Genomic DNA, 21,587 nt, shown 5'->3' on the forward strand with positions numbered 1-21,587 from the left:
GAACTCGATCGAAGTCACGATCCAGGGTTACGAGCCTTACCTTAGGCTCTTTCAGTCTGCATCTTACGGCCTCTGTTGTTGTAGCGCCCCTTCGTATTTTTCCTGGACGTTTAAGAACCCATACGACATTCAAAAGAAGCGAGCTGCACTTAAAAAAGAAAACAAAAACGGTCCCGTCCCTGTTTGATCTCCTAATCACTTTAACTTCTTTCCATATTTTCTGAACTATCCTTTTTATTATTTTTTTCATATATTCAAATACTTGTTGCTTGAAAAATTATTACGAAATTATCGGACGAGTCATTGACAAATATTATCGGAAGAATCATTGACTAGTTTGTAATTTTGGAGTATAGGGAAAATATGTACTCGATATTGCAATAAAAATCTCACGCGATTTGTAGCATTCTTATTCGCTTTATGGGTGTCAGATTTTTAACACTTTGATCATTGTTATTACTTCGATTAATTTTAGAAGATTTCAACGTTTCGAACGATACGAGATCGTAAGAATTTCTCAATAATAAGATCTTAACACTAGAACTACCACACCAGTCAAATTCACTGGTTTTACAGTTTTATTTTAAAATTTCTACTTCATGTTATATTTATTTTTATACAATGATGTAATGACTTTCGCAACGATAACTAAAAGAATAATATAATGAATTTTATTTCGTTTCTTATGTCTTCAAACTGAAAATAATTTTGTATCAGGGCAACTTATACCAATACCAGTCAAAATGTAAAAGGTTTTGCAATCTGTTTATCGAACCCCAATTAACCAGTTTCCTCGTTTTCTACAACTTCCCGCAGGTTTTTACAATTTTCACTGCATATCATTCAATACGACGATATCCGGATCGATCGCTAGATCGCTAGATGCTAACACTACAACTACCACACCAGTTAAATTGACTGGTTTTACAATTTTATTTTAAAATTCATACTTAATGAATTCCTAATACAATGAATTTTATTTTGTTTTTTATGTATTCGAACTGAAAATAATTTTGTATCGAGGCTACTTGTACCAATACCAGTCAAAATGTAAAAAGGTTTTGCAATCTATTTATCGAACCCCAATTAACCAGTTTCCTCGTTTTCTACAACTTTCCACACGTTTTTAAAATTTTCACTGCGTATCATTCGGTACAACGATATCGGTTATCAGGAAAATTCCCGATCGATCGCTAGATCGCTAGATGCTAACACTAGAAATACCACAGCAGTCAAAATAATTGTTTCTACAATTTTATTAATGTGTCAACCCTCGTTTAGGGATCATGGTCCCAGATGGATTAATAATACCAAAATAATTAATTATTAAAATTAATTAAATAATAATTAATAATACCAAACATAACATGGAATTCCTCCTGTAAGAAAGTAATAAATCAATAAATATACAAATATTCTATTCTTACTTTATTTTGTAAAGACCAGTCATTTTCACTAGACTCGGTAGAAATAGCTTCGTGTTAACTATCGGTAATTCTCGTTGTACTTATTGATATAATTTTTTATCCATATTCAATACTTATCGATATATAAATGCAAAATTCTACTCGACTAATAATCTTCGTGACAATGTGGGTTAATCGTCAGGTTTCGGACGGGACTAAACCGTCGTAATTCTCGTACACAGGGTTGTAGGTGTCGTTTAAGAACAGTTTTAGTCACGGTCGTTTATCAAGCGTCCGAACATTTGCTAGGGTAATCGATCCAAGAAGAGAAACGACCGCTAAAATGTTGGTCATTTCGCGCGACCGCGCAATTTAACGGCCGCAGCCAATTTCTGCCTTGGATTATTCTCGACACACCTTTTGCGTGCGCGACAAGCTCCAGAATACAATCTCACTGTTTGGTGCACTTCTCTCGCCTCAAACGTGATACAATCGCCGGTTCGCATAATCCCTCGATCTCGCTGCCATACGGTTAATTTCAACCTTTGGCCTTGAACAGTCGCGACCAGACGATCGTCTATGAATAATACAAGCTACGTGTCCAGTATTCCTATGCTTCAAACCGGGTACGGGGTATAAATCATCTTCTGTAACTCTACCCTTTTCATCGCTTCTATTTCGGTATATTTCGGTGTACTTTAGACAAACACCATCAAGACTCATGGATCATTCATCGATTTATATCGAAAATATACTGCGAGAAAGTCTTTGCCGAACAAGTTTCATTTTTTAAATTAATTTTAATGAACTACTAATATTTTTTCCAACTATCGTCAGTATCTTCGCTTGCCCGAGACTTTCTCAGTCCCCGAATTTGAACGTTTTCACCTCAGTTACTCGTATATTTGTATTAAATTGTTCGAGAAATTAATGATGCAATTCGTGAGAAATTTAGCGCTTTATCAAATACACAGTACATTTTCGTAACAAGAAAAATATGGCAAAATCGTTGGCAAATTCCCTTCTCGTAAAGTGTATACAGGGTGTGAATAAACACGCGAGATACGCGATGAGAGAATCGATTCCATATGGACACCGTAGCAAAGAGGAAAGCCGATACGTAAAAGTATCGATGGAGACTTACTTTCAAAGTTACAAATATTTTCGCTAGAAATTACTCTGACTAAAAAGTAAATAGGCTTTGTACGCTGCTAGAAAGATCGTTTATCTAGTGACGATATAGAACTTGGTTGCACTTGGTCCGCGTGGTCACCGGCAGCCAGCCTTTTGTTCCTCTACCAAAAAGAAGCTGCGCTGCAGAAATCCGAGACAAGAATAGCTTACGTTGCGGGTGCCACGTGCCGTGTTACTCTTCTACTAGTCGTCTGTAGACAGCTGAAACTTGTACTCGCGCTGTTACCGTCGCGCGCCACTACGATTTCGCGCTCTATTATTACGAGTTTCGCGAGACTGCCTCACGAGTGTCTAACAGTCTCTTCCTCTTCTTCTTTTTCATTCTCGATCGTGTTTGACTCTTTGATTATCGCGTATCGTATTTCCATAATTTCCCGCCATCAATTTCACCCGCCTGGAACGTTTGGATCGTTGCAAGACTAGCGAGGACGCAGCTTAGGCTGCAATTAAACGGCGAGATGGTATCGTTACTACGATATCGACTAAGTATAATCTTCTGCTACGAATAGACATAATGGTATGTTCACACTGGTGCGGGTAATCCGCTAACAGATCGCGGTCGTTGGCAGTGTGGACACTTGGACACTTTCGTGAGCAATGAGCAGCGAACACTGGCCAGGAAACGATACATCAAACGGTCTGCTTTCGACTGTGTTCTTGCCTCGCTGTATACTATTGTCTACTTGTGATCTGCTCGCCAGCTATTTGTAAGCATCAGCGTGGATAAACGAGAACAATTATGAGAGTAGCATGAGAGCAGTATTAGAGGAATTTAGTAGCAGAGAGAATTTATGAATTTAATGGATTGACTCTACGTTGTTAACACGTTCAATGTACAAAGCATTGGTTGCATTCGCTCTTCATATAAATGTAAGATGTATATCGACCGCACTTGAAAGTGCATTTTGGTAACTTCATTATTCATATTATTAACTACTACTACGAACGTTCAAAAAAATAAGAAATTTTAGTCTTCCTGTTTAAAAAATCAATAATATTCTTAAGGTAAATTCGATACATTGCACGTTCGTCGAATACGGAATACAAACTACCTTTGTCTTCTATCTCTAAACGCAAGGCGAAATAAAAACAATACTGGATGCATAGGTGGGCGTGCACAGCGCGTGGTAAACAATTTTTCGAAATTCATATATGGATTCACAGTGACGAAAGACCATTCAAGGCTTCCGGGTATAAGCCGTGACCAGAAGGAATTATAAGCATCGTAGTTAGCTTCTTCAGGAGGTCGACCAACACATCGACACTTTCCTGCAATGTACGTATATGTGTATACATGTATACATACCAATGCATATTACACGTATACACAAACTCACGTATTCATCTGGCGAATCATTGATCGATCAGCCGACGTCTTACTTAATTACTCACATGAGTAATTAAGAAACGTTCGGAAACAATTCTGGTCACGGTGAAGCAAGCATAACGATGCAAAGCATCGACAGTCGCATACTGGAAACGTTTCCACGACAGAAAATTCATCAACACGTACGTTTAACGGACTCGCGACGGGTTCGCGTGCAATATTTAACTGAATCCGCTTGGCATGCACACGAGACTGGTTTCAAGGCAAGACACGAGAGCAGCGAACAAGTCACACGTCCGAGTCTCGAGCTGACCGTAGCGACGAATTATCCGTCCACGTGGCTCGTGATCCATGAATAAACGGCCCGGTCTACCGTCGTGGACGTCGCTTTGGGCACCCGGTGTCTCTTCTGCCGATAAGTAATCGCTGGTCCGGCCGCGTGAACCACAACGAAAGAGAGAAAAGGCTCGTAAAGCGAGTGCTTTGCCGTTTGTCCCGTTGATACATCGACGACTCTGCTGCTGCACTCGGTTGCTCGCGTAGAAAAACGAGTCGCGTGCTGATAGCAACACCGATCGGTTAATTAATTATCAGCGCGAGACAGCCGACTTCGTTCGAACCTTCGTCGTTTTTAGCATACTTTTTGTATTTGAAGTTATCCTCGAACTGGAGGCTTGCGGCACGCCCAAGGGTATCAAGTTTGCCGTGCTAATTGTCAGCTTGATATTACGATCCTGTCGTGTCAGTCTCGTTCAAGTCGCTGAATTCGTTGAAAGAACGTTTACTTGTCCTTTTAAAGAGCCTGCGTTCAGAACGACTTACGTTGATGATTAATTTGTTAACGATGTTGAAGTGGCTTTAACTTACTTGTCGTGAAGTTTTAACTTTGACACGAGAGAAATTAATAGGCAGTTGATTCCGAAGTAAGAAACTGCCTTTGCTTCTCTGTAGAAACTGCTTGTTCCCGTACGTGGTCAGACAAAACAGTTTACGCGAACTTGATCGTCGAACCTTTCTAGCTTCGGCTCTCGCGCCGTTCATTTTTCCAGCAAAGGGTCAAAGAAAGAAGAACGTTTCCTGCCTTCGAGTTCAGACTCGTTAGAAGCCTACATCCTCCAATTATACCACGCCACTGTCTAAACAGTGAAATTGTTTCGATGAACGATCGAACGACGTTAATTGCTTTGACTAAAATTCTTTGGTCCAACAAACCATCCCGAAATTCTCCATCAATCAGCGTGCCAATAATCTATCCTTCCATTCTTCTAATTTATTTTCGCCACAAAACCAAAACGATTCGTTAAAGCGTACAAAAGTTGCACGAAAGCGACGAGTTAATACGTCTGTCCGCAGTTAACAGCTTAATTGCGCTACGTGAGTCGTCGATCGTTGAATCGACGGGTGTTTCTCGTTTCACAGGGCCCGTTAGACGATCGCAGCACGGTTCCACGCTTGTTTCGCATTCTACCGGCGCGACACAGCACGAGAGTATCGCTTACAGCGCACGTAACACCACGTAGCGATGTAATTTCTCTGTCAGCCGGGGACACGCGGCTCTGCGTCGTCGTCGTGGTCGTCGCGACGCCCTTTCCTTCCTCTTTCTCCAGCTGCATTTCTAGGGTTATACCGGTGGTCGTCGACGTCGTCGTGTACGTACGGATTCGGCACGTTCTTCGAGCGGCGCGTCGACCTCTCGCACCCACGTCCGGATCGGTGTTCCATTTCGACGTCTCTCGTGACGCTCGCTGTCCAAACGAACGTACAGCCAAGCCATTCGTTCTCTCTAGTTCGAATTACGTCGCTGGTCCGCGAAATTGGACGGATATCTCGCGGTCGGATCGCTCGAAATCGACGACTGTGACGCCTCTTCGATTACGACCCACCCTGGAATTCGAACGCTTCCCGGTGTTTCCAGCGAAATTAGAACGAACGTTTACAGAGGTTCGGCCGTGGATGCTTTTGAATCGGTCGTGACATTTTTTTCTTTCACGAGAATCAAACACGTGCCGGTTTGCGTGTTTCGATGGAATATCTTGGATGTTCCTGGTACAAGCGGAATGATATCGGTTTCGATTGAATTAGGTGACCCTTTTTGTGTATAAATGTAAGCTTCTACGAATCACAGTAACATTTCGACATTGAACGTTGCGTGTCTCTGCTCGTTGCGTAAATGTCGTACTATTGTGAGCCTATCGTCGATCAGTTCGTAAGAAGATGTACCGCTTTCTGTCGAATTGTATCCTGTATTTTTAATTGCGATTTGTGTATACATTAGTATCCAATTGCTTGTCTCGTAAATTTTTGTTCCATTTACCAAAGAGGATGATTAAATTTGTCTTTAGTGATAAACACCATTAGCGATAAAAATGTGTACGATACACGAACTACTGTTAGGTTGTCCGAAAAGTGTCTTTCTTTTACAACGATGCATCTTTATACAAACATGAAACCTAATCTGTCTTTATCTTTACTTTTTATTTTGATAGAACAAAATGGATCATACGTAATTCGATAAAATAATATAAAACGGAAAATGTGCATCCATTATTTCCTTATAAAACGAAGGAAACTTTTCGGACGACCTAATACTTTCGGGCGGAAAATTTCTTAATTTGAATAATTATTTAATATTTCAAGAATCAAATAATTCTGGCTGGATTTTCATTCGTCGTGTAAAATACGTATATAGCTGATGTTAGCTTGAATGCAGAAAGATCAATGGATAAAACGATTGACTAAATCAAAGACGATCTGCGTTCCTATATATCAGAGTGGTGAGCTTCGAGCGGTTAAGAGAGTATCTGAATCAGAGCACGCATTCCTCGAATAGCGACACAATTCTGTCCCATCTTTTCTCTCGTAAATTCTCCTTTCATATATGAAAATTCTCAGTTTCAGCGAACATAAGCGATAAGTCGAGGGGCAACGCTAATCGCTTCGAACGAGAACAGTCGGACTGGAATTGTGACAAACAATTCGGTGATGCGTTGGGCGCCTATAGGCGAACTCGTTTAAAAATAAATCACAGTAGCATCTCAGCAGCACATCACAGATACGAAGGCGGCGGAATGTCGAGTTGCTCCAAATTAGATCGCGACTTATCTAAAAGCGCGGTTTAACCCATTTAACGTTAATTTGATGTGTGCATCTGTGCGCAAGGGGCAACAGATCCCCGGGATCCTGTTAGAGGTATTAAAAATCCGCGGATTTTTCCACAGCTTCAGCGCGGAAACGCGATCGCGTTCCCTTCGCCGAGGCACTTTGTCAGCAGAAATATGTCGAACAGCTACTTTACCGAAACGCCAGTCTTTGCAACAAATCGGTAGAAATGGAATATTTCTGTGTGTAAGATTAAACCGAAGCTTTTAGTTTCGTCGTCGACTTCTCTTAGACGCTTGCTTTGAAAAAAAATAATAAAGGAAATAAAATATCGTACTTGAACGCGTAGTGGACAGATAATGATTTCAGATGGCGTATTTCACACGTGCAAAAGTTGATGAGCAATAACAACTCAATTATCGAGTGACAACAGGTGAGAATATACTTAATGTTTAAAACATGTGCAAAAACACGATTGGCTAGTGGATATGATGGTTAGCTGTAAAATGACTGATTCGTAGTGTCTTAACTTTCTCATCTGGCGTGATAGAAAAGCAATAAGGAGCCGCTGTTTTCGCGTTTGATGCCTCATTAATGCGAAATATGCGAATATATAAAACGAAATAAGATACTTCCCTATCATCGTATATCATCTAAATCCAATTCATAGAAAAGTAGTAAACAAACTCGTTTACTACGTTCTATGTGTCCCAAGTTTGCGTTTCGAAGAGAGAAAGCAACAGACAATGCGTGAAACATAATAGAACGTTCCACCTGCAACTCCGTTTAATAGAAGCATAGTAAAAGAATTTCTATTACAACGTTCAAAAATAGACCGTTCTACCAAAAATTTCGCAGAGAGCCAGAAATTTTTTTCAATTTCAACGAACTGTATCTTATTAAAAAAAAAAAAAAAAAGAAATAGCTAGAAGCTTCTAGTATTAAGTTCGATATTTCCTAACCGCAAATTCCGAGAGAGAAAAAATACTGAAAATAACGATCAAGATAAAATGTAGCACCGGTGTGTTACCAAAAATTTCACGGAAATATTATCCAATTCCACTTCGTAAAAAGATAATAAAAAGCTTCCACTATCGTCGTCTCTTATCCTAAAATTTCGAAAAGACAAAATACTCCGTGTAAAATATTCCGCTGTATTATCAAAAATTTCACAAGAAACCAAGAAATATCGCAATATGCCAACGATCGATTCACCGATCGTTTCGGGCAGTTCGACATGGAAAAATCCTGCAAGGCGGTGTTCGTACGTTTTCCACGCGGCTGGCAAATATTTGCGGCTTCCGTAGCCAAGATGGTTTCCTCGTGTTTCCCAAAGAAACACGGAAATCTCGGTAGCAAACAGCGGCTTTCCTTTTGGAGACGATCGAGTCGTTCGCGGTTTTTCACGAGTCTCGTCGATCATCCTAAAATTTGTTAGAGAACGCCCACCAGGCACAAACGCTTCCGCCTCGCGTGTCTTGGATATTTACACACGAAATTAGACCCGAGTTCCGCGAGCATCGCTCGCAGACACGTCCTCTTCCTCTTTCGCTTCTTCTTCTTCTTTGTCTCTGGTGTTTCCGCGCGAGTTCGTTAAATTTTCATTAGACCGGACCACAATACGCAATTTGTCAGCTTTATAAATATGAAGCGACGCGATGGCAGAACGTTTTTAGATGGCTCAAAGAGTGGTAATGAATATGTGATTCGTACGTGTTTGAATCGGTCGACGACGCTTGTACGTGGGTGTTCCAGTTATTTATTCTACATTCTTGCATTGATTCATTGGTGTAAGTTGATTAGAAGTTTGTTAAAGCCCACGCATCGTCTCTCCAGTTCCAAATAAAAAACGTAATTAACAAAAGTTTATCACTTTGTGTTGACTCATCTCGTAAATAACGTGGTTTTTCTCAGTGTTTGTCGTAAGTAGACGTTTTGTGAAATTTCTAGAGAAAACGTTCACAGAGGAACATAGAGTAGCATAAGAAATGCCGGTCGATTGCCAATAGCTAATTTTCTGTTGGCGCTGGTAAATATTTACGAAGTGTGTGAACTTGAAAAGCGCTTGTACCGTTGCTAAACTGCCATTTATGTAAAATTAAACTGCAACAGACTGTAGGATCTATTCGCCAATAAGAAAAGTGATATATGTACATGAAGGAGCTAATGAATCATATTCTCTTCATATTGAGTCGCGCTGAGTCCATTTTTGGCTAAGTGAAAGTATCTATCGTGTTTTTATGACGCGCGAGAGAAGAGGAATTATACAACAGCAGATATTACGTTCGTAAATCAAATTCGAGAGATTTGTTATGCAAATATACGTGACATGTAATTTTGGAGTAGACGGACGTGTTCTTGGGCGTGGAGAGATGGAAACCGATGCGCCGATGTCGGGTGTCACGCAGATTAAAGTGAAATGGCGTTCACACAGCAACGGAAGTCATTCACTAGCTGCGCAGACGGGATACACTAAATGTGGAACGTCAAGTGGCCGTCGACTTGAATAAATAATCGGCTTTTACGAGCGGAGAATTGTTTGCAGCCGTTTCTCATCGATAACCGTCCATCGAATTTCCAAAAAGTAACCTTGACGATCGTTCCATCACCATCTATCAGGAAAACAAACTTTTTCATTTATTTAAATCGTGAATATGAAATCTCACGATCGGTTGTTACGACGAATAGTCAGAATATTCGTATAATTTTCTTACGCGAGCTTACGTTTAAAAAAGTGACTCGTTGGAAATACAAATTAAACATTTGAGAAATCTCAGAAATATCTTCCATCGCGTCTAGACAATTTTCAACGCGCAAACTATCGAAACAAGTTGTGACAATTGTCTTCTGAAAAATTCCGAATTCTATTATAACAAATCTCTCCAATTCTTGAAAATGAACGAAACGTGTAGAAATCTCTTCGATGAAATACAGAATGTCCGAAAGAAAGCGCAATGAAACTTTTATTTGAAAAAGGAAACCACGTTCCACCGACCTAATATCTTCGAGAAAAAAGCATCGTGTTTTTCATTTCGAAAAAATCCAGCAGCAGCGTAGAAGTTGGAAAAATCGATGGAACGTCGGTTCCAAGCGTCATCGGGCCATCGTCACGCCGACAGATAACTGCTGAGAATAACGTTTTCCGTGTCCTCGTTTGAATGGTAATCGTACTTTTGGTTTCTTCTATTCAGCATTGTGCAGGGCCGAGCTATCGCGCGCATAGGAACGCCACGCCACATACATACACCATGCTCGTACAATCGGGAACTTGCAAATGGCAGTGGCACTTTTACTCGAGACCTGGACGCGCAGCCCCTATTGTTCTAGCCGAGTTTTAAAGTGCGCCGTTCGAACTCTGACATTGGCCTCCGCTCGACTCGGTTTTAGTAGCCAACTATGCGGTTATAAGCGAGGGTGCTCATATCGCCTGTCGAACTTGTCTCACGGACCCCTGCCGTACCAGAACCCTTCCTCGCCGTCTGAATGCAATTTGCTTGCCAGGCAATTACAACTGTTTCCTTTCGGGGTGACAGCGCGTGAAAAATTGCTGGAAATATCCTTTGCTGTTACTCGCTCATGATATTCTAGTCGCTGGAGATAAAGATGGGAAAATATTAGCAAAGATTTTACTACCGATGACTCACCGCCTTGTCCCTGGGCCATAATAGAAATAGAAAGTAGCAGCTATAGGAAGAGAAACGAATCAAAGAGGAAAACGTTAAAGATAACGAAACTACCGTCTATTTAACAGTTTCCACGGTGAATAGCTATGATCTTTCAATCACGTATAGCTGCCAGTGTTCCTCAAACCGAAGCAAAAATCTATCTCGACGAGCTACGCGTCCGTGTTATAGTAAGTACGAGTAACACAGGCAGGATGTTATTTTCGTATAAAACGATACAGTTGAACGTATCCTAGACACGTCTGAGCACCGCTGAACCCTAGATACGTCTTGTATATACGCGTTCGATGTATTCAAAGGTGCAACCCTTTCATTAGCGTGTGGGCCACGCGCTCTATTATCCCCAACAAAACATCCGATTCCATTGTCAGGCGTGGAACAATGCCGTGCCGCGGTCACGTGTTCTACTTTCGATCATTATTCGCGAAGTGTGCATAAAATTGGCAAATTGCGCGTGGATCCTCTTCTCCTCGTCTGGCTTGTCGTTCGAGGAAATTTTTCCATCGATAGTCCGCCGCTTCTTCTTCTCCCTCAGCCGATGACAGCTGTCGCGCCTTCGTCGAGATCCTACTCCAGAAAGACAAAAAGATCCAAAGACAAAGATCGAGGAGAAAACGATCCTCTCTCTACGCTCTACACGCCTCTTCCCCTGTCCGCGTCTCGTTTCTCCCTGTCGACTCGGATCGATTCGAGTGCTAGCACGCTTCTGGGTTGCCGCCCCTTATTCTGTCCGACGATACAATGGGCCGTGTATCGAGAATTAAAGGTCGATTAAATGGAAAAATCGTCACTGCCGCCGCTGGCAGCGCCGCGCGGGGGTACAATTTGCCCGAATAAATTGGACGAAGTGTTTGATTGATCGGATTTTATTGGAGCGCATTGCCGCGCCTCTCGCCCCGGCCAACTCACCCCGACTTCTCCTGACAGTTTTGACAGCTGTCGCGGTGCAGTCGTGTCTCCTGGTTAGATAAAAGCCTTACGAAACGATCATTTCCTCTGTTTCGATCGGCAAACGCGTCGCGTTTCAATTGGACACGTTCAACAGCCTCGTGAGATCCTTCCTGGAGGCCGCGTTTTCCAATCGACCTGTCGCCGTCCATTAAAATTCAAACGCCGACGAAATCTCCGGGGGGTGGAATTTATTTGTCCATGATGTTTTCTTGATAAACGTTATATTGGCCTTGTGTAGCCTGATCTTGTATACGATCTTGTACACGATGCATGGACCGTTCAAGGGTTCGACCGGTTCCAGATCTCTCTGCCCCTCGATTTCGAATAAAAGGGACCCGGAGAAGAGGGTGGGCGCGTGAGCGTCATCGACGCGATGAATATGCAGAAATTTCGTAGCTTTGTCCCAGTAATAGCAGTGGCCAAAAAAAAAAGAAAGAGAGAGAGAGAGGAACGAAAAAGGTTTGGAAAAAAAAGAGGCAGAACGAGGAGGATGCTTCCTAGAAAAGCTTGGCACGTGCTTCGTTTCGGACAAGAGGCAAATTACGAGGAGACGACCAGTTTGCAAACATCCTTCTGTCGTAATAATTAGAGACAATGAAATCTGCAAAGGGAGGAGGAACAACGAAAATATTAGGCCACAATACGAGCGCATTCTTCCACGGATTACCTGTTTGCCTCTCGCTTCCATACCGCTCTGTCCTTTCTACGGTTTTGGCCTTCGAACGAATTCACCGCCACTTCAGCATCGATTGTTCCACTGTTATGCAAATTTCACTGGCGCGCGCTGTCGCCACTGATTAACCAAGCGAATTCTATTTCCCCGTAGGCAGTTTTAGCCAATTGTCTTTCATCGATAGTATTTCTTTTTTCTTTTTTTTTCTTTTTTTAATTCCTCGTAAATTAAACAAGACTCTGACGCTTTAAACGTTGATCCACGTATCAATCAAATCTTAAAAGTATGTCCTAGATTCGTTAAGAATATTTCAAGTCAAATTCCACGCGGAAAATTGAAACAAACTCACCGCAACAATTTACCAAATAGAATTGTTTCGCAACTTTGCTACACTCGTTCGTTAACGACTACTATTTCTCCGATTTATTCATCGTTTCCGCCATCTCCAGGCAACGTTTCACACCACGTAACGTAACGATGCGAGGATCAAGCGATACGAATCCACGGACACGGTTCTATCACAATAGGAAGCGGTCGTCGAGTGATACTTCCGACAAGGCAATCCACTGAAATAGATGAAGATACTCGTCGCAGCGCGCGTCACTCCTCGCCGTACGCACGTGCGGAAAGCGATCTCTTCTCTTCCTGATCGTCTCCACCGACTCTATTGCAATCACTATTATCGCGTAATCTCTTCTTCACGAGCCTAACACGTCATTTACCGATAAACGAAAGATTCTTTTACCTACATACACCTGAAATTTCTCACTTGTCAATTATTAAAATCTTTTTCAACGTTACAAATTTCTCATACTTGCAGCGTAGATGGAAACACGGCCAACACCTTCAAACCTAAATTATCGAATCTTGATCGATAAAATACCAAACGATTTGAACCTCGTCAACATCCGATAAGTTTCGATAATGGAAGGTCTTTCTTCTTCGATCTCGATAATTTTATGATACAGAAGCGTCAACAGTTTCGATCGTCGGATCCTTTGTTTCCATATGAAGCTTGGATTCCGCGATCGAAATAAATTCGTGGAACGTTCGATGCAACGACCAAGTTGCATTACGTAGCTCGTTCATTCACTGGTTTCATTCAGCGGGGTGTTTCACTGGCCGAGCCACAGCGTCCACGTTGAATGAAAACGCGTGGAATTGATCTGGTTGATTTATTCGCTCGGTGGGAAGTCTGGTATTAGAAATACTCCGTGAATTGTTCTTGTGATGTTTCGCCTGCAAGATTTATAGTAACCATCCTTCCTCTGCGTTTCTCTGATTATCGATAACGAAAAAAGAGGAAGGTGGAAGAGCATAAGTATGAAGAGTAGATGGAATTGATCGACTATAGACGTTTTCTTGTCGTCACAGCAGCGTATGAAATTAATCTGTTTTAATATATACCGGCGCGAGCAAGTCAGATATCGCAGGATTTATGGAGTTGTCATTAAGGCAAGGGACGAACGGGAATCGGCGAGTTTGTTTTTGTCGAACGAACGAGCAGATACAGCCAAGTGCAAGGAATCGAATCGGTTTGTTTGTGTTTTCTCGTTCGCCGTGGCTCGCAAGATTTATGGAATCGGCGCTGTCAAACGAAATTTAAGATACCGCGGAATTTATGACGATGACGCGTTAAATATCTCTGGCCACAGATAATTTTGGAAAACTTGGTTACAGAGGATCGATTCGCTTTCGTTTAGCACGAGCAAGTTTGCTTAGAGAAAAGATCAACAACAGCATTCTCGTTACGCTGTGTTTTTTTACGAGGCTCTTGGGCGAAAGAGGTTGTTTTTGCGTTCGAAACGCAGGAAACGACGCTTATTGGTTTCGAGTATAGAAGTGTTTTCGACTGCGGTACATGTGTCTTGGGGAAAAAGTTCGACAGCCAACCGGCAGCCGCGCTCTCCCTCTTTTTCCACGGACCCCGTGTATTCGGTAACTTCACGGAATCAAAAAATGTAAACTCTAGCGAGAAATTGCGTCCGCCTCTTGTTGACAGTTTTTTCTTCCTAGTCGAGAGCCGTGCTCGGTTTTTGTTTTCCTCGTTGCAACATATTTTATCGTTGGAACTAGCAACTCTAAAATATCGAATAAAAATAAGCTTCGTACGGAAAAACGCGTAATTGAAAGAAGGTAAGACATTATCTATACGTAGACTTTACGGGTAATTATTCAAATTATCAAGAATGTTGTAAATCTGTGAAATTTCTAAGAAAATTTATGAATTGGTCGTGTTGACACTCTGATAATTTTCGTGTTAACGAGACGCGCGAGAGCTTTCTATACGACAAAACTGTCTCGACACTTTTTTTCAGTAAACACGGGGCGACACTGTTTTCTGTTAAATTAACAGATTTGCAGCTTTGAAGATAGCTTCGTTTGATCTACTCTTTAGCGTGGCGTTCGCGAGATTACTGAGAAGTAGGTTACGACATTTTTCTTCAAACGATTTATGTTCCACCACTTTGTATCTCGAACCAGAAGCAATTCCACAGAATCGATAAATATGGAACTCGATCTGGTTTCACCAAGTATCAACGGGTAACAAGATTTTTTACGTATTCCCGGATTTACGACGTTTTTAAGAACGTCGAGAAAAAGATTGTCTATTAAAAATTCGAAAAAAAATTGTACAATCTCGATGCTGATTCGATTGTAGAAAGCAGAGTATCAGCTGTTTTCGTACGATTGTTCTAAGCACGTTTGCTTGAACGTCCCCAAGGAACCTGACTCACGAAACCCTCTCATATCGCATTCCAAAGGAAAACAAGTCGAATTCAGAAGCCCAACACCCTTGCCTCTTCAAAGCTTCCCACAGTCCTTAATCTCCCTCGCTTACTCGATAAATTACGTACAATATTGTACAAAAGTCTTAGACCATCCGTGATACTAATCTTGTAATAACGACTAGAGGTACTGTTAGGGAATATTTCACGAATTAGACATTTCTATTCAGTTTGTACGAAATTACTCCAAAAAGATATTCTGCTCAGTTTGCTTAAAATAACAGAGCCGAATACCGTTCTATCTATTAGGTTGTGCCAAAAGTTTCTTTTCTTTCATAAGTGAAATAATAGATGCACAACATATTTTATTTTATATTATTTTATGAAATTATGTATGATCCATTTTGTAGTAATAGAATAAAACGGATCAAGCGTAATTCAATAAAATAATATAAAACAAAAAATGTTGTATAAAACGAAAGGAACTTTTCGGACAACCCAATACGTGTAAAAGTAGAAAATTTAGAAAATTCCTATTCGTCGATTGGTCTGAAACTATCACGCGACATCGTATCGTATATTCCTTTCACAGGATTATAGAATTTTATAGGAAAAGGAATACTCGTTCAAATAGCCTGTCGAATTTCGCCGCTTTTTTTCACTCGAGCGAAAGGCAATTGCTTTTAATCGTCGATCGGAAACGAGCATCGTCGATTGTGCGTGGCGTTCGCTAATTTCCGCCGTCGAACGATATAATATCTACCGGGCGACAATTAAAAGCGAAACCACCCTGTTCGCGCGTGAACAGCCACGGAAACGAACTTATCACGTGATATAAGTGGGAGTGCGTTAAATTACATTCGGTCGAGAAATTATACGACCGAGTGGACTGCTAACTAACGCAGGCCTCGGAACAGGCCATTCACACCGAGACAGCCGTTCCTTCTCTTCTATGTAGATCGTACCGTTTTAAAAGCCTGCCCGCGGCTTTTTCAGCGACACGATCAACCGAATCGATCGCCACTCGTTTCAAAGCCTCGATCCGGCCTGTGACACATACAGACACACCGTCTGCAAGACAGTCTGTCTTCTCCTTCTCCTCTCTGGCTCTCTTTCGAGCTTCCTTCTTCTTCTTCTTTTTCCTCTATCTAGCATCGCTTCACCGCGACGTTTTAAGGTCGAGTCAGAGTCTAGCTTCTGTAACTTAGTCGTTCGAACTAGATCGATTCCATTAACAGTCGACCGGCGAAGGTTCGATCGATCGTCACGAACGTCGTACTGTTGATTTTCGAGCAATACGAAGAATTGTCCTAGGTTTGTGTCACTAGATGCGCGCCATTTATTTAGGGACACCCTAGACGTCGAAACGACCAAGAAAGTTAATGTATTAGGTTGTCCGGAAAGTGTCTTTCTTTCGCAAACGTGTTTTTTAACAATGCACCTTCATACAAACGTGAAACCAAGTCTGTGAAATGTCTCGACAGAATAAAATGGATCGTACGTGATTCGACAAAATGATATAAAACAAAAAACGTTGTGCGTCTATTATTTCCTCATAAAACGAAAGAAACTTTTCGGACAACCTAATACGAACGTTTCGATGGAGACTCGGCTTCTCGAGTTATAAACAATTTCATTTTACGAGTCACAGTGAATCAGTTGGCGAACGTTTCTCCTTATCTCATCACGCTTCGTGGTTCTCGCTAGTAGCTGCATAAAAAATGTAGTTGAATGGTTGAGGAATGATTTCTCAGAGGCTCGAATATCCAGCACATATTTTCTGACACCCTGTTTAGTTCGATGGAATAATAACACGTGAATGTAAATTACAATTAGAACGTAATAAACGTGACACGATCGTACGTGTCAAAGTTGAACCAGTGCGAGGGTTAAGGGCGCCAAGGAACGATCATTATGGTGGAAGAATGGAAAAAGATTCGTGTCACCGTGGTAGAATTATTTTTCTCGATTACTGCGTTATCGTCAGGCCAGTCGAGTCGCTCCGTTCCACGATAACGCTGTATCTTAATACGTCTCGAGTACGTAATTATTCATACCGCTCTTAAATAATAAGATTACGTATCGAGACGCCGCCGCGCCGCTCTATCGCGAGACGACGCTTCTGCAGGATAGCAGGGTATGGATCGACTGTTTGTATACGCTCGGTTTTATACCAGTTACAGTTGTCGATACGTTTATAGTATGCTGCGCGGTGTACCTTTGATCCAGCTAACTGCGGTATCAGAAAAACAAAACGTAAACCACGATATTTCCAAATACGCAAATACACGTAAACATACATGTAAAAATACATTTAATAAGTCTAACAAGAAACAAGTTGTCAATTTGTTGAAATTATATCATATCGTCGTCGGAAAGGAGCGTGTGCTCCAAATTTCAGGTTTCCAGTTGGAAGTGAGTGAAATTTCGCTTAGAAAATTCAACCCCGTCAAACAGACAGATAGAAAACTAAGCCACAAAAAAAAAAAAGGAGAACACTCGTAAAAACGAAACACATTTCGTGTAAACAACTTACAGTGAAAAGCAGTCTCGCTGTCACAAGCCACGTGGTTTACGCCGGAATACGCCGCAAGCACGTGTTACTTTCCCGCTGATGCCTAAGCCTGTTCGGTCTCGTTCACAATCTTCAACCCTTCCCAGTCCTTTACCCCGATCTATGTCCAACTACCCGATCCTTCCATCAAACACCAAGTTTCCCGCCTTTCTTTCTACACACTTTCGAGCGAAATCCTCTGCCTCGCCTCTACCAAATTCGATTCGATTGGATTCGGTAGCGCGACCGTACGACGGAGGATTCTGCCGTTGTTCCTCGCGGCTCACTGTTTTCCCCCGTTAATCAATCCCGCGGCGACGAAAATAAATTCGTATATCAACCGTGACACAATTACCCGGCATTCTGCCGGAGGGAAGCACGATGATTTACGAGCCACGAACCGCAGACGGTCAATGACAGTGCATGTGCGCGGCCACGGCAGACGGCGAATCGTCTTAATTAGGCGCGATTAAGCGAGACACGCGTTTCCCTCCCGTTGTATCGTGTACGCGGCTGCCTCGCTTCGTATTCCTGCGTGTCTGTCCCCGTGCCAGACGACCGATGGATGGACCGAAGCGCGACTGAAACGATGGAGCTTCGTTGCACCGCGCGACTTGTCCGCCTGCTGACCATCGTAACACTGAGCTCTCTTTCCGAGCGACGAGCATAGGGCTTCGAGCAACGACAGCCTCACCGTCCCGCGCTGCCACCGAACCACCGCCGTCTTGCTCGCTCGCAAACGCTTAACACGCCCGTCTTCTCTCTTACTCTATGCCGGTATTTCTGCTCCACGTGTGTACGCACGTGGCCGCGCGCACACCAGCCAATGCTCCGTCAAGTTGATCGTCGTGAATCCTTTGGGACGCCATCAACTCCACGAGGACTCTTCCGGGACGACAGGAACGCTGTTCCAGGGACAGGACGTTTTGAACAAGGTGATTCGAGAGGGACTCTACCGAGACGTATTTACCCGCGTGGTTACGGCAGATCGATCGTGGGTGCAACGCTGGTTTCGTGGTACACGGGGCTTATCATCGTGGCATTTGTGGGCTGAAATTTTTATTGCGTCACTTTCAGCGGGCGGGAGATCAAGATGTTTGATATAGGTTGTGTTAGGTTTTACGGTGTAACTGTTTAGAACTAACACACCAGTCAAAGTTGTCTGGTTCTAGAAATTTATTTTAAAATTCCTACTTAATGAATTCCTAATATACTGAATTTTATTTTGTTTTTTTTTTTTTTTTTTATGTATTCAAACTGAAAATAATTTCGTATCAAAGCTACTTATACCAATGCCAGTCAAAATGGCTGGTACTTGCCAACAATGGTGTTGCACATTAGAACGACAAATTGTTGATCGTTTTCTGTCTCGCTTTTACCTTTAGCTGCGCTCCTTCTGCCTACTACAACATTCTGTGTTGCTATTGTGTCAAAGTGAACCTTCATTAACACTAGAACTACCACACCAATCAAATTGACTGGGTTTATAATTTTATTTTAAAATTCCTACTTCATGTTATATTTTTTTCCGCGATTATGTAATGACTTTCGCAACGATAACTAGAAGAATAATATAATGAATTTTATTTTGTTTTTATGTATTCGAACTGATAATAATTTTGTATCGAGGCTACTTGTACCAATACCAGTCAAAATGTAAAAGGCTTTTGCAATCTGTTCATCGAACCTCAATTAACCAGTTTCCTCGTTTTGTATAACTTCACACAGGTTTTTAAAATTTTCACTGCGTATCATTCGATACGACGATATCGGTTATCAGGAAAATTCCCGATCGATCGCTGGATCGCTAGATGCTAACACTAGAAATACCACAGCAGTCAAAATGATTGGTTCTACAATTTGATTAATGTGTCAACCCTCGTTTAGGGATCATGGTCCCAGATGAATTAATAATACCAAAAATAATTAATTATTAAAATTAATTAAATAATAATTAATAATACCAAACATAACATGGAATTCCTTCTGTAAGAAAGTAATAAATCAATAAATATATAAATATTCTGTTATTACGTACTCTTTAAAGACCAGTCATTTTCACTGGTTTTGGTAGAAATAGCTTCGTGTCAACTATCGCTAATTCTAGTGTTAAATTATTTTTGGTTGCCAGACGTATGAATTTTGTTTGTGGTCGCGTGATCTTGAATTGCCACCGTTTGCAGATATTTATCGCAGGTTGTGGTAGACCTCCGAGTAGCTTTAGTTATTCCCTCGTCTCGCAGAATCGTGGAATATCGAGCGATCTGTTGTACGCGAGATATTCTGCCATTATGTGTAAGCTTTAGGATAAGTTTAAATATTCTGCTGTCTCGGAGTTAGAAGCATTGTCTCGTACGTCAAAGCTGAAACAACGCGCAAGGACTCTTGTGAACAAATTCCTAGACAAAGAAACACGATGTCAGGTATCTTCTCGGTTTCGTCGAGGGATCGGACCCGTTTAATCCGAATATATCTTCGTTTCAGAAGATCGACGCCTCGTCCGAAACAAAGAAAACCTCTCTTCTGGATTTACGAAAGTCTTAAACGCTTCTCACCATGTTTGCTTCGATAAGCAAAACGATTCTGATATTTCGAGAAAAACTTTCTCAAAATTACGCGCATTAGAAATTGTTCGATGTGTCGAGAAAAACTTGGGGAAGGTAATGCACATCGATAACGATTCTTTCATTTTCAACAAAGGAAAATGCATTCTTGCAGATGATAAATTACTTTAAAAAGAGTTTGAAATACTTTACTCGTCTCTAATTATCATATGTCACACTTCGAACGCGCATTTCAAATATAGAACCAGGCATAATCGCGTGAAATTGCTTGAAAATGTGCCACACAAATTTCTATGATACATCGTCTTCAAGTTTAACAAAGCCGATATCCAAAACTTGCCACAATCATAAAAATATTCTTAACGCTTTAAATATGCTCGATCTTGAACAGTTTCTTGGCAGAAACAGACCTGGCCTTTTCTTTCTTCTTTTCTTAAAATCCTCAGTCAGCCAAACGAGTGTCTAGAAATTCTTGAACTTTCTAAATTACACACATCCCCCGGATGGGGACAATTTTTTTCACATCGAACTGGCTCAGGTAACTCCGATTGTACCAATAGACTTTGCTCAACCGCGAGCGAGACTATAACTCGAACGAAATTATAAAAATCGTCAGATAAATCGTTAGTTCAAGTTCCTTTTTACTTCGGTTCGTGCACCGAAAGACCTACGCTCGTTAAACGAATAAAAAGAAATAATAATAATAAATAATGCAAAGAACGTGGCTTAGAAATTTCGAAGATTTCAAGAACGTTTGGATGTTTCGCTTTAGTCGTAGAAAAGCATCGAGTTCCGGAGGAAGCAACCCCCACCCGAGAAAGATATCGGCACAAACGGTGCAAAGTTTGAGGACACAGAACGTAATTTCCCGTGCAAGCTATCATTACACAAGAACTCGCTTTTTCGTGGAAACTTCGAAGCGAGTGGCGGGAGAATCGTCGGTTTCTGAAAGTTTGTCGACAGTTTCGCCGGGGAATCGATAGTCGAGCGTGCAAAGTCGAATCGAAAGGTTCCGAGAAACCCCTGCGAGCTCGTGGCTATTCCTCGAACGAATATACGTTTCATTAAAGCGACTGGCCGCCCCCTTTTTTCGCAAACTTTCAATTACTCCGATGATTAAGAGCTTCGAACGTGAAATTATCAGCTATCGTAACTCTCGTGCAATCGAACACGCGTTGGAAGCTTCCTGAAACTAATAGCTTCATTTCTAACCGTGAAACACGAACGTTCGTAATTTTCGTGCCTGATGAAATTTTCATTCGCCGCGAATAACATCGATTCGTTTAATTACTCGATACAGCACGTTTGATTACTCGACTGTCGCTGTGTAAATCGCATAATATGATAAATTATCGATACTATATACCCGAAAGGACGATCGCGAAGTAACTGATTTTATTTCGCCGA

At 41.6% G+C, this 21,587-nt stretch overlaps 2 protein-coding genes across 3 annotated transcripts in view; one reads left to right on the forward strand and one right to left on the reverse strand.

The window, feature by feature from the left end:
• The window catches only part of LOC139992109 (mediator of RNA polymerase II transcription subunit 20-like), a 142,338-nt gene that overhangs the window by 30,124 nt on the left and 90,627 nt on the right, over nt 1-21,587 (forward strand). The window lies entirely within an intron of this gene.
• Nucleotides 1-21,587, reverse strand: part of LOC139992104 (facilitated trehalose transporter Tret1-2 homolog) — a 104,720-nt gene that overhangs the window by 24,890 nt on the left and 58,243 nt on the right. The window contains exon 1 of one of the 2 annotated variants that reach the window (XM_072012649.2): nt 17,599-18,243. The exons of the other annotated variant lie outside the window; for it this stretch is intronic. The gene's annotated coding sequence lies outside the window, so the exon portion shown is untranslated. Of the gene's footprint in view, nt 1-17,598; nt 18,244-21,587 lie in introns of those variants that run through there. 2 annotated transcript variants of the gene reach the window in all.

Source organism: Bombus fervidus, chromosome 11 (assembly GCF_041682495.2).
Source record: "Bombus fervidus isolate BK054 chromosome 11, iyBomFerv1, whole genome shotgun sequence".
In the NCBI taxonomy this organism is placed as follows: domain Eukaryota; kingdom Metazoa; phylum Arthropoda; class Insecta; order Hymenoptera; family Apidae; genus Bombus; species Bombus fervidus.